Genomic DNA, 14,435 nt, shown 5'->3' on the forward strand with positions numbered 1-14,435 from the left:
ACTTTGTGATCAAAGAAAAAGAGTTAGGTAATCTTGAAGGATACTGCATCCAGAGTTTAGAAAATTAGGTCTCTTCCACATTAGTATATGCATTTCTGAGAAAGCACTGGCAACCCACTCCAGTACTCTTGCCAGGAGAATCCCATGGATGGAGGAGCCTGGTAGGCTACAGTCCATGGGGTCGCTAAGAGTTGGACACGACTGAGCGACTTCACTTTCACTTTTCACTTTCATGCATTGGAGAAGGAAATGGCAACCCACTCCAGTATTCTTGCCTGGAGAATCCCAGGAACAGAGGAGCCTGTTGGGGTGCCATCTATGGGGTTGCACAGAGTCGGACATGACTGATGTGACTTAGCAGCAGCAGCAGCATCCAGACGGTTCATCTCTGTTCATTGTGTCAGCCAGTCTCTATCTTCCTTTCTAACTATCTGCCTCTTTCTTTTTCTCCCTCTTTTCTTACATGTAGATATGTGTGGATCATATACATTCTGACAGATGATTTCATCCAAGTCAATTCATTTTTTCTTCTTTTTAAAACATCCTGTATTTTGTAAATATACTTTGGGTCATTTAATGTATTCCACTGATTTAGGTTAGATTGTATGAATATTAAATACATTATTTCATTTAACCTTCAAAACATTTCTGTGAAGTTAAGTCATAACCATTTGCCAACAAAATACTGAGCCTACAAAGGAGCTAAATGAGTTGCCTGAAGTTGTATGGATAATAAGCACCAAAGTTGGGAATCAGACATACAGTGTAATTTTTCAGCCACCTTTTCCACAGCATTATAACACTCTGAACAAAAAGGACCTAGAAATCTTCATCTATGAGTCATCTGTCTCAGGATAGATTACTTCCACAAATGTTATCCATTATATAGTGATTTTTAGTTGACTCAACTTCAGAATGGCCATTCCTGCCCTTGTAACCCTCCTTGTTAATTGGCAGAGTGGGAGAAAATAGAAGATTACAGATCTTTGAGGAGAAAATAATAAGTGTTCAATTTGGGAAGGTATTAAGTCAATGGAGGGCTGGACAGCTTAAGCAAGGGGATGAAAAGGAAGGCTAAGATGTTTGTATAGAAATACAGATGAATTTGTAGACCACTAGACCATTCAAGTATGACCTAAATCAAATCCCTTATGATTATACAGTGGAAGGGAGAAATAGATTTAAGGGACTAGATCTGATAGATAGAGTGCCTGATTAACTATGGACTGAGGTTCGTGACATTGTACAGGAGACAGGGATCAAGACCATCCCCATGGAAAAGAAATGCAGACAAGCAAAATGGCTGTCTGCCGAGGCCTTACAAATAGCTGTGGAAAGAAGAGAAGCAAAAAGCAAAGGAGAAAAGGAAAGATATAAGCATCTGAATGCAGAGTTCCAAAGAATAGCAAGGAGCGCTAAGAAAGCCTTCCTCAGTGATCAATGCAAAGAAATAGAGGAAAACAACAGAATCTGTTTGTTTTCCTTCAAGACTAGAGATCTCGTCAAGAAAATTAAAAATACCAAGGGAACATTTCATGCAAAGATGGGCTCGATAAAGGACAGAAATGGTATGGACCTAACAGAAGCAGAAGATATCAAGAGGTGGCAAGAATACGCAGAAGAACTGTACAAAAAAGATCTTCACGACCCAGATAGTCACAATGGTGTGATCACTCACCTAGAGCCAGACATCATGGAATGTGAAATCAAGTGGGCCTTAGAAAGCATCACTACGAACAAAGCTAGTGGAGGTGATGGAATACCAGTTGAGCTCTTTCAAATCCTAAAAGATGATGCTGCACTCAATATGCCAGCAAATTTGGAAAACTCAGCAGTGGCCACAGGACTGGAAAAGGTCAGTTTTCATTCCAATCCCAAAGAAAGGCAATGCCGAAGAATGCTCAAACTACCGCACAATTGCACTCATCTCACACGCTAGTAAAGTAATGCTTCAAATTCTCCAAGCCAGGCTTCAGCAATATGTGAACCGTGAACTTCCAGATGTTCAAGCTGGTTTTAGAAAAGTCAGAGGAACCAGAGATCAAATTGCCAACATCTGCTGGATCATCAAAAAAGCAAGAGAGTTCCAGAAAAACATCTATTTCTGCACTATTGACTATGCCAAAGCCTTTGACTGTGTGGATCACAATAAACTGTGGAAAATTCTGAAAGAGATGGGAATACCAGACCACCTGACCTGCCTCGTGAGAAACCTGTATGCAGGTCAGGAAGCGACAGTTAGAACTGGACATGGAACAACAGACTAGTTCCAAATAAGAAAAGGAGTAGGTCAAGGCTGGATATTATCACCCCGCTTATTTAACTTATATGCAGAGTACATCATGAGAAACGCTGGGCTGAAAGAAGCACAAGCTGGAATCAAGATTGCTGGGAGAAATATCAATAACCTCAGATATGCAGATGACACCACCCTTATGGCAGAAAGTGAAGAGGAACTCAAAAGCCTCTTGATGAAAGTGAAAGAGGAGAGTGAAAAAGTGGGCTTAAAGCTCAACATTCAGAAAACAAAGATCGTGGCATCTGGTCCCATCACTTCATGGGAAATAGATGGGGAAACAGTGGAAACAGTGTCAGACTTTATTTTTCTGGGCTCCAAAATCTCTGCAAATGGTGACTGCAGCCATGAAATTAAAAGACACTTCCTCCTTGGAAGGAAAGTTATGACCAACCTAGATAGCATATTCAAAAGCAGAGACATTATTTTGCCAACAAAGGTCTGTCTAGTCAAGGCTATGGTTTTTCCAATGGTCATGTATGGATGTGAGAGTTGGACTGTGAAGAAAGGTGAGCGCTGAAGAATTGATGGTTTTGAGCTGTGGTGTTGAAGACTCTTGAGAGTCCCTTGGACTGCAAGGAGATCCAACCAGTCCATTCTAAAGGAGATCAGTCCTGGGTGTTCTTTGGAAGGAATGATGCTAAAGCTGAAACTCCAGTACTTTGGCCACCTGATGCAAAGAGTTAACTCATTGGGAGGACTCACCTGATGCTGGGAGGGATTGGGGGCAGGAGGAGAAGGGGACAACAGAAGATGAGATGGCTGGATGGCATCACTGACTTGATAGATGTGAGTTTGAGTGAACTTCGGGAGTTAGTGATGAGCAGGGAGGCCTGGCGTGCTGCAATTCATGGGGTCGCAAAGAGTTGGACATGACTGAGCGACTGAACTGAACAGGTGAATTGGAAAATAGATAAACTGGTACCTCAAGACTGAGGCTTCTCCATTCAATGAAAAATGAAAGTGTTTTTTGGAATGAGAGGAGAAAGGGATGATTTAAGGAGATTTAGAGACAGGAGGAAGTCTGGAGCAATCTCTTTGGAAATCACTAAGAGAAAAATGTTTGAAGTTGTTGATAGACTTGTATTTTAGGAATGGTATTTTGGGACTTCCTAAAATTGTTATAAAATATACATAACATGAAACATACCTCTGTAACCATTTTTTAATTCTACAAATCAGTGATCTTAAGTACCCAGTACAGTACAACCATCACCATTGTCAGTTTCCAGAACTTTTTGATCATTTTAAACAGAAACTCAGTACCCATTAAACAGTAACTGTCTGTTCCTTTCTCACCTTGGTCTTGGTAACTGCTATTCTGCTTTCTGTCTTTATGAATTTGAGTGTGCTGTGCACCTCATATGAGTGGAATATACAATATTTGTCCTTTTATGACTGGCTTCTTTCACTTAGTGTAATGTTTTCAGACTTCTATCTTGTTTTGGGGGAGTAATCAAATTGATTTCACTGTAAAGGCATGAGCGTCTTTCAGTCATTTATAAAACATGGTCCTAGGCAGCTGGGTAACATTGAGTATCATGCTTTATAGTATCACCAACACTATCCAGTGATGTCTTACTTATGAGTATCTCATAATTTCCTGTTGTCAGCCCAGCATATGATATTCCGAAACTTCATCTTAAATATACTTAGACTAGATTATGGTTGTTACATTACTGAAGTTAAACTATCTCACACATTATGTTGACCTTTGTTAGTTGATCAAGGTGTATATCAAGGATAAATATTGATTTATAAGCAAATAATTGATGTGCAGTATAGTATTCTGGTCACTTTTAAATTTGAAGTTTTAATTAAATTAAATTTTAATTTAAATTAAAAATAGTTCATTAGTTATCAATGTGTTTTGAACAGATTTCAAAATAAAGGTTAAAGTGAATTGTTATAGTTTAAATTCTTTTACATGAGCTATTCAACTAGATAAAAAGTTCCTTCAAGGACTTTATAAACTAAGCCAGCCAGAAGTTACTCTGTTTGAACAAAAAAATACACTGAATTAAGGCAGGAACTGTCTGTTACTCAAAATAGGCACTTTCATAAGTGGAGTCTTGAAAATGATAAAGAATTAATTACTTAATAAAGGTAGCTAATACATGCCTTAGCAATGAAAAAATACGAATTCAATATCTACCATCATTTATATTTTAAGGAAAGGGATGCATATGTAATATTTAGAAGAGTATTCAAATTAAGATTAATAGTAAAGAGAAAATCAATATAATGTATATTCTATCAATGGAGACATATAGGCAGTTTGTGGTAGTTTTTACAGTTCATGTGTCAACATTTTGTGGAGAGTTCTATGAAGCTGAAATTCAGATTTGCAGTAATTCTTTTCAATGTAGAATATAACAGTCTTAGTCATTCTGGGGTCTATGATTTTAAAAAACGACATTTCTCTCTTTGATTGATCATAGTTATTATTGAAATAGCTGGTAATATATGACATGGTACTATAATTTAGACAGAAAAAAAATGGACTGTGAATTATATCCACTCAGCTTAAATTTCTCTGTTTCTTGTCTCCATGGCATCTTTTATACTTTTCTGCAGAAATGGCCCCTTAGCATAATGTTCCTACTTTTTCCCAGGGAAAAAGGAAGGCTGACGGTCAAAGTCTTATTCAGAGTATTCAAGGGAAACTTGTACAATAAAAATAGAGGGAGAAAATAAAATAAGATTCAGAATTTCCCAGTACAGGAAACGAAAGTTTTAGTCACTTATTATTAATGTTTTTTTTTTTTTACAAATGTGCTTTACATATACATCTTGGAGTCAGTTTTCAAAAAGGTGAAAATTTATGGATATGGTGATGTTCACATAATTTCAGATGTTTAGATTTGAGGCTAATCCCTATATAAATCACTCTCCTCTCTCTCCTTTTTTAGGTAGAAGTAAACAATAGCATAATTCTTATGATCAGTAGATAATAAAGCATGTGGGGAACTATATGTGTTAAATGATTTCCTTGTTAAAATCCACTTTTCAGACTATTCTGCTTCCTGTTTGCACAGGCAGTTCTTCAAAAAAACCAACTTGCCATTTAAGAATGATCTAGGTGGATTGATAAGAATTATTCGTAGACTCAGTTTGCTATGTGGCCTGTCAACATTTATAGTTTCTTTTTTTAAAATATATTTAGTAAAATATGGAAGGTGAAGTTTGTACATTACTTTTTACAACTTTCAGTTCAGTTTAGTTCAGTCCCTCAGTCGTGTCCAACTCTTCGTGACCCCATGAATTGCAGCACGCCAGGCCTCCTTGCCCATCACCAACTCCCGGAGTTCACTCAGACTCACGTCCATCAAGTCAGTGATGCCATCCAGCCATCTCATCCTCTGGCGTCCCCTTCTCCTCCTGCCCCCAATCCCTCCCAGCATCAGAGTCTTTTCCAATGAGTCAACTCTTCGCATGAGGTGGCCAAAGTACTGAGTTTCAGCTTCAGCATCATTCCCTCCAAAGAAATCCCAGGGCTGATCTCCTTCAGAATGGAGTGGTTTGATCTCCTTGCAGTCCAAGGGACTCTCAAGAGTCTTCTCCAACACCACAGTTCAAAAGCATCAATTCTTCGGCGCTCAGCCTTCTTCACATGACCACAGGAAAAACCATAGCCTTGACTAGATGGACCTTTGATGGCAAAGTAATGTCTCTGCTTTTGAATATGCTATCTAGGTTGGTCATAACTTTCCTTCCAAGGAGTAAGCGTCTTTTAATTTCATGGCTGCAGTCACCATCTGCAGTGATTTTGGAGCCCAAAAAAATAAAGTCTGACACTGTTTCCACTGTTTCCCCATCTATTTGCCATGAAGTGATGGGACCAGATGCCATGATCTTCGTTTTCTGAATGTTGAGCTTAAGCCCACTTTTTCACTCTCCTCTTTCACTTTCATCAAGAGGCTTTTTAGTTCCTCTTCACTTTCTGCCATAAGGGTGGTGTCATCTGCATATCTGAGGTTATTGATATTTCTCCTGGCAATCTTGATTCCAGCTTGTGTTTCTTCCAGTCCAGCGTTTCTCATGATGTACTCTGCATATAAGTTAAATAAGCGGGGTGATAATATACAGCCTTGACCTACTCCTTTTCCTATTTGGAACCAGTCTGTTGTTCCATGTCCAGTTCTAACTGTTACTTCCTGACCTGCATACAGATTTCTCAAGAGGCAGGTCAGGTGGTCTGGTATTCCCATCTCTTTCAGAATTTTCCACAGTTTATTGTGATCCACACAGTCAAAGGCTTTGGCATAGCCAATAAAGCAGAAATAGATGTTTTTCTGGAACTCTCTTGCTTTTTTGATGATCCAGCAGATGTTGGCAATTTGATCTCTGGTTCCTCTGCCTTTTCTAAAACCAGCTTGAACATCAGGAAGTTCATGGTTCACATATTGCCAAAACCTGGCTTGGAGAATTTTGAGCATTGTTTTACTATCATGGGAGATGAGTGCAATTGTGCGGTAGTTTGAGCATTCTTTGGCATTGCCTTTCTTTGGGATTGGAATGAAAACTGACCTTTTCCAGTCCTGTGGCCACTGCTGAGTTTTCCAAATTTGCTGGCATATTGAATGCAGCACTTTCACAGCATCATCTTTCAGGATTTGAAAGAGCTCAACTGGAATTCCATCACCTCCACTAGCTTTGTTCGTAGTGATGCTTTCTAAGGCCCGCTTGACTTCACATTCCAGGATGTCTGGCTCTAGATGAGTGATCACACCATCGTGATTTATTGAAGAGTAATTGATATATGATAAACTGTACATAGTTTAAGTGTGCACTTAGATTTTTAAGTGTGAAATGACCACTCCTGGAACAAGATAATGGACATACCCATCACCCTGCAGAGTTTCCTCCTGCCCTTTGTTAATCCTTGTCTCGCTCTCTCCTCCAGCACCCTTCATGCCCTTTTCTGGCAACCATGCTGTTGGTATTCATTTTCTAGAAACTTAAATAAATGGAAACACACAATATGTGTGTCCCCTCTCCGCCTGCTTCTTTTAACATTAGATTCATCCATATTGTTACATGTATCAATAGTCAATTTCTTTTTATTGCTGAGTAGCCTGTTGTATAGCTGTGTCACAGTTTACTTATGTCTTCGCCTGTGTGCAGATGGACATTTGAGGTATTTTCAGTCTTGGCTATTACAAATAAAGCTGCTGTGAGACTTGGGTACAAGTCTTCTCATAGATGTGTGCTTTCATTTGTCTTGAAATGGGGTTGGCAATTTTTTTCTTTGGAGACTCAGACAGTAAGTGTGTTAGGCTTTATGGACACTGATCTGAAAGCTCCAGGTGGCAAGCTGGGGTAGTGGTAGGACTCACTTATTTGTTTCCTTTCTATGGGTACCTCTGACCTGTGCTACCTTTTGACCAATTTCTGAAAACCATTGTACGACATTGTGTTTAGTTGGTTAGAGGGAGTAGGACCTAATTCAGTTCTTATTACTCTTATTCTTGGCTGGAAATAGAAATTTTATCTGTACATTTTTAATGTACTTGTGTTTCTTTTTAAAAAAATTTTAATGTTTTTCCATTTAAAACCGTTATACCATCATGTCCAGATATGTGAGTTCTCTGTTTTAATATTATATTTATTCCGTAGAATTTGTAGCTCCAGTACTAAGTAGGGGTCGGGAAGATCCCCTGGAAGAGGGCATGGCAACCCACTTCAGTATTCTTGCCTGGAGAATTCCATGGACAGAGGAGCCTGGTGGGCTGCAGTGCATGTGGTCGCGAAGAGTTGGACACGACTGAAGCAACTTAGCACGAATGCATGCTCTAAGAAATAGAGAGTGACTTGTGGATTCCCTATAAGTTCCTCTCTTAAAACACTCATCTATTTATACAAGAATATTAAAATATGTTGATATACCAATTAGTACTGTACCCCTCATTTAGGAGTCAGTATTATTCTCTGACTGATTGTGTTTTTTTTTTCCTTTGTGCTTTTTATATAAAGACCTTTTATAGTATTATAGTATACATTTAATACTATATGTGTATATATATACAAAAAAGTATGTAAAACATAAATGTACAGCTTCATGAAATTTCATGTAACCAACACACATTTAACCATTACTCAGAACAAGAAGGAAAATGTTGCTATCACCCTAGATGCCTCCAGTATGCTACTTCTCATTCAAAAGCTTCTCTCTCCCACCAAAGATGACTGTTGTCTGTACATCTGTGCTTTCTTGCTCTTTTTTATACTTTTATTATTTAGGTATCCAACTCCAAACACTGGGGTTTGGTTTGCCTGATTTTGAAACTTACATAAATGCAACCCTATATTTTTTGTTTGCCTTCATGTCTCCTTAATATAATCTTATTATAATCTGTGACAGTACCTCACTTGTGCTTTTCATGCTCTTAACACTTTTTGAAGAGTATTAGTCAGTTATTATATAGAGTGCCCCTTAGGTTGATGTTTTTGAGGGGATACTTTTAGAGAAGAACACCATGGAAGTGATAGAGTGCCCTTCTAGGTGTATTGTGTTATGGTGGTGGGGGGGGGCAGGTAAGGCGGTCATGTTGGTAATTTTGATTATTTGGTTAGTTTTCTGAATTTCTGTACCCTGAAGTTACTCTGCGTGTGTGTGTGTGTGTGTGTGTGTGTGTGTGTGTGTGTGTGTATTGTAACTAATAAGTGTTTTCTGGGGAGGAACTTTGAGACTAGGCAAGTGTCATGTTTTTCATCCTACCTTCATCTCCTAGTTTTAGTATCTTTCAGTGGTTTTTGCCTGCAGCAATAGTTATCATAACGTTTTTTCAATTTCATTTTGGCGACTATTTCAAATATGGTGAATTTCAGTTTCCTTCATTCTTTCTCAGTGGGGATTGAAATGTAAAGAACCACTGTCCCTTCTTCGTGATATACTTACTCATATTACTGAAGACAGGAATAATTCACTCCATGGGTTATAAGCCAGCACTCTGATTTGATTTTGCTGTTTTGGCTTTGGCCGTTGGGAACACCTTCAGTTCGGCTTCCGTGAGTTTTTGATGCACTGTCATCGCGTTTCCGTACCTCCTGACCTCCCAGTACCACAAGATGTTCTAGGCTCTTCTTGTAATTTTCCTTCCTCAGTCCAGAAATCAACCTTTTCTCTAAAGAGGCAGATGTTTTTATTTTAGTTGGTTAAGATTGATGGTTGGAAACACAGATTGAGGTCCTCAGCAGGGTCATTGCTGCTGGGTGTCATTACAGACCCTGTCAGTTGTCAGAGTTAGGAATGTATTGTATACTGACATGCACCTCCACACACACTTATATTTGTATCTTTATCTATCTTTGAATTTATTAAAAGCCAAGAGTTCCAGTTGATACCTCTTGATTCTAATCCAATATCATTATGTTCACTCTAGCCTCTCCCCTTTTCTTATTTATAACTTCGCACAGTGAGCAATCTGTATCTCCTTATCCATGGAATACTTGTTTTTTAAATTCTTATATATATATATGATATATTTTCATAATTACTAACCCATACCCCTGTGCGAAACAAGTTTATGAACTCAAGGACTTATATACAGTTCTTTTTATTTGTAGACTTATAGAATATGCCAAAATTCTCTCTTCTGAAGTTGCTCCCTTAATGTGGTATATTATTCATCTGTATATGCTTATACATTATGTTAGTATTTACTTTCTGAATATTGGTGGCTCAACTTCATTTCTTCATATATACCTTTGCAAAATGATTCAGCTTTCTTTTGTTTACTTCAGCATCTTATTTATCCTTCCCCAGTCTTATTTATTATTTCTGTTATTTGTGTCAGTGTATATTTCACAAAGATCATATTCAGGTAATTTATTTCTAACAGCACACAGATTCTTTATTTAAACATGGTGGTGGTGGTTTTTGTTTTTTCATGAAGCACTAGAGCATTTTGTTACTCTTATACAAGGATTTAGAAAGCAAACCAGAAAAGTGTAGCCTACAGAAAAATCTGTAAGGATAATAATAAACTCATTCATTTGCTCATTCATGTTTTATCTGTGCCTAATGGCATATGCTGCTTTTACTTACATTATATTACAAGTCTCAAAGAATAATGTAGGCCTTCTTAATAATGTACATTTTCTCAAACTCAGAAGGGCCCTATTGATCCTATTCTAAGTGCCTTGACTTTCTCTTTTTTCCTGGTACTAAATGTATTGCATATAGTCTGCTCTTTGGGGAACTTGCTCTTTGGCTTAGAAGTGGAGTTTTATTTAAGTCAGTCAGTATTCAAGGTACTGTAAGTTTTTTCAGAGTATTTTATTGCAGCTGAAAAATGTATCAGTTAGTCGGTAATGTAATTAGGGCTTGTAGACAGAACAGTTAATTTTGAGTTATTTAGCTTATTTTTAGAAAGATCCCCTTTGCCTTTTTTTAAACTTTTAATTTGAAATAATTATAGACTCAATTCCCTTTCAAAGCAGTTTTTTCTAAGCCTGATATATCATCACTGAATGATGATGAATGAGGTTCTTTTAAATGATGTTCTTTCTATTACCTGCCAAGTTTTATTTTTCCTTTATGTGAGAAAATTTTCTGGAAATAATTTTGCAGCTTTCTTTCCAGAATAGATATTTGTTAATGTTTGTATTTGGGAAATTGAAGCAAAATGCACATCAGTCTTGCCTATCTTTACTTTTTTTCAAAAGCTGTAATAGATTTTCTTTCTTTTTCCCAATAATGACTTCTTATTACAAAAATTTCTTTGGTAGCCACGTTGTAGAAGCATTTACCTTACCTTACCTTAAGTCGCTCACTCAGTCGTGTCCGACTCTTTGCTAGCCCATGGACTGTAGCCCACCAGGCTCCTCTGTCCGTAGGATTCTCCAGGCAAGAATACTGGAGTGGGTTGCCATTTCCTTCTCCAGGGGATCTTCCCGACCCAGGGATCAAACCCAGGTCTCCCACATTGCAGGCAGATGCTTTAACTTCTGAGCCACCAGGGAAGCCCCATAGAAGCATTTGGTTATAAGCAAATATTTTGGGAGTTATTAGCATTTGTATAAAGATTATGTTAATATTCACCTAACAGAAGTTGCAAAACAATTACCTCGTACTAAATGAGTCAGGGTTTTTATTTTAACACATACTTTTTAACATATACATTTAAGTGCATCTATCAATGGTGAATTAATGCCTTTACTCTGGGATTTAAATGTGATTGCTATATAACATATGAGTACCCTGTCATAATGAAACAGTGCCTATTATTTGACAATAATTATGCGTACAATCTGGCAAAATAATTTTTTGAAAGGTAAAAGCATTTTAAGAAATGTTCCATCTTATAAGTTGGAATTTTTGTTCTCAAAGTATTAATTATTTTACACATAGCAAACCTTTAAATTATGGTACATATTAAAACCCACTCAAACGAAGGGGTGGTATAATTTATGGTAAGGAATAATATGTACATGGATGAGAAAGAACAAGATTTAAAAAGCAAAATATATATATGCTTTGTAACTAACATATTTAAGATATTTCTTGTTTAGAAGGTAGTTATTAGATAGGCAAGTTGGAGGAAGAGGGGGACACTAAATTGTATATTGGCACGCTTCCTGAAATGCATATGCATAGTAATTAGGGACATTGATTTTTAAATGTCAGCCAGCTTTTATTCTCTCCCTTTTCTAGCATCTATTTGTATGAAGTGACTATTCTTACTTCTAAAAGGAGTTTATCAAGCTTTTTGTGAACATTTGTTATATAGGAAATAAATTACTACTGCTATATATAACTAACATTAATTTTGTGATACTAGAAATTTGTGACTGATTTAAAGTTTTATTGATTTGATTAATTTCTTATTTGTCAAATGATGGTGAAGAAATTCTCCATTTCCCAACTGAGACATTTGGGGACATTTCTCATGCTTTCTACTTGCATCCAGTAAACAAATATGCCTTTAGTCGTTTATAACCTTCAACAACATGTTAAAATGTTTTACTTTAAGATTCACATTCCAAACTTAAGTAGCTTTTTGCTAAACTGGTTTAATTTATTATTGTGTTTATCTGCTATTAGCACTCTTAAAATGGCAGTCCACTCCAGTATTCTTGCCTGGAGAATCCCATGGACAGAAGAGCCTGGCAAGCCCTAGTCCATGGGGTCACAAAGAGTTGGACACAACTAAGTCGCTAACATTTAGTGGCCTTTAATACTTTATAGGCTTTTAAAGAATGTAGGGAACAGAGAATATTCCTGAGAGATAGAATATCTGTTTACCTAATTCATAAAATCGAAGATGCTTTAAAAGTGTGCTCTGTTAGTCTCACTAGACCAAGTCAGTGGAAAGTTAATGTAGAGGTGGAAAATTCTTCCCTTCTCTTCTAGATTCTTTGAACCTAGATCCTGGGTTGGCAAGATTCCCCTGGAGGAGGGCATGGCAACCCACTCCAGTATTCTTGCCTGGAGAATCCCCATGGACAGAGGAGCCTGACAGGCTACAGTCCATGGGGTCGCAAAGAGTTGGACACAACTGAGCAGCTCAGCACAGCACTAGGTTCTTTGGTCTAATAATTAAATTGACATAAGACAAATTAGCAGAAAACATATTTAAGTTGGTATGTACAGGATCCCCTGTGATAAGAGACTCAAGAGCAAGTTGGACAGTTGAGGCTTATGTGCTATTACTCCTTGGAAGGAAAGTTATGACCAATCTAGACAGCATATTCAAAAGCAGAGACATTACTTTGCCAACAAAGTCCGTCTAGTCAAGGCTATGGTTTTTCCAGTGGTCATGTATGGCTGTGAGAGTTGGACTGTGAAGAAAGCTGAGTGCCGAAGAATTGATGCTTTTGAACTGTGGTGTTGGAGAAGACTCTTGAGAGTCCTTTGGACTGCAAGGAGATCCAACCAGGCCATTCTGAAGGAGATCAGCCCTGGGATTTCTTTGGAAGGAATGATGCTAAAGCTGAAACTCCAGTACTTTGGCCACCTCATGCGAAGAGTTGACTCATTGGAAAAGACTCTGATGCTGGGAGGGATTGGGGGTAGGAGGAGAAGGGGACGCCAGAGGATGAGATGGCTGGATGGCATCACTGACTTGATGGACGTGAGTCTGAGTGAACTCCGGGAGTTGGTGATGGGCAGGGAGGCCTGGTGTGCTGTGATTCATGGGGTCGCAAAGAGTTGGACATGACTGAGCGACTGAACTGAACTGATGCTAAGGAGTGGGAGTAGGGCCTGGGTCTTCAAAGGGGAGGAGAGTGACTTATATGTGGTATTTAGAAGTTTGCCCTGCCGTGCAGGTAGGACTTGCAGATAACATTACCATAATAGCTGTTTTTCTGGACCAGGCCCCCTATCTAAATTCTTTTAGGTAGTTAAAGGAGAGGTAAAAGTTTTTCTTGAGTCTTCTGGATCTTGATTGCCATCAGCTGAAAATAATCCACATATTAAGTGTCATATTTTAGGCTGGCATGTTCTCCCCTTCAGTAATAACACAACTACTCACACTGTCACCTGGTGATGATGATTGTAAGACACCATAGAGTAGTTACTTTAATTGTGTGCTTCTCTTACCCTGCATGACTACATGCTCCACAAGTATAGTTCTTTTTTTTTTTAATGTTTATTTATTTTTTATATTTCTGGCTCTTCTGGGTTTTCATTGCTGCACAGGGTTTTTTTCTCTAGCTGCAGTGAACAGGGGCTACTCTCTAGTTGCAATACATGGCCTTCTCATTGCAGTGGCTTCCCGATCAGAACACAGGCTCTAGGGCACATGGATTTCAGCATTTGCAGCTCGCAGGCTCTAGAGTGTAGGCTCAATAGTTGTGGTACACAGGCTTAGTTGCTTTACAGCATGTGTGATCTTCCTGGATCAGGGATCAAACTTACGTGTCCTGCATTGACAGGTGGATTCTTGACCACTGAGCCACTAGGGAAGCCCTGATACAGCATGGTTCTAATGATGGTATTTCCTTATTCATAATGTTTTGTATAGTCAAGAATGATGTGTGCGTGCACAGTTGCTACAGTCATGTCTGACTCTTTGCGACCCCAGGGACTGTAGCCTGCCAGGCTCCTCTGTCCATGGGAATCTCCAGGCAAGAATACTGTAGTGGGTTGCCATGCCCTCTTCAGGGGATCTTCCCCACTCAGGGATCGAAC

At 38.4% G+C, this 14,435-nt stretch overlaps 1 protein-coding gene across 2 annotated transcripts in view; it reads left to right on the forward strand.

Moving 5' to 3' along the window:
• RNGTT (RNA guanylyltransferase and 5'-phosphatase) overlaps nucleotides 1–14,435 on the forward strand; it is a 230,848-nt gene that overhangs the window by 172,415 nt on the left and 43,998 nt on the right. The gene's annotated exons all lie outside the window — the stretch shown is intronic.

The sequence above is a fragment of the Bos indicus genome, chromosome 9 (genome assembly GCF_029378745.1).
Source record: "Bos indicus isolate NIAB-ARS_2022 breed Sahiwal x Tharparkar chromosome 9, NIAB-ARS_B.indTharparkar_mat_pri_1.0, whole genome shotgun sequence".
In the NCBI taxonomy this organism is placed as follows: Eukaryota; Metazoa; Chordata; class Mammalia; order Artiodactyla; family Bovidae; genus Bos; species Bos indicus.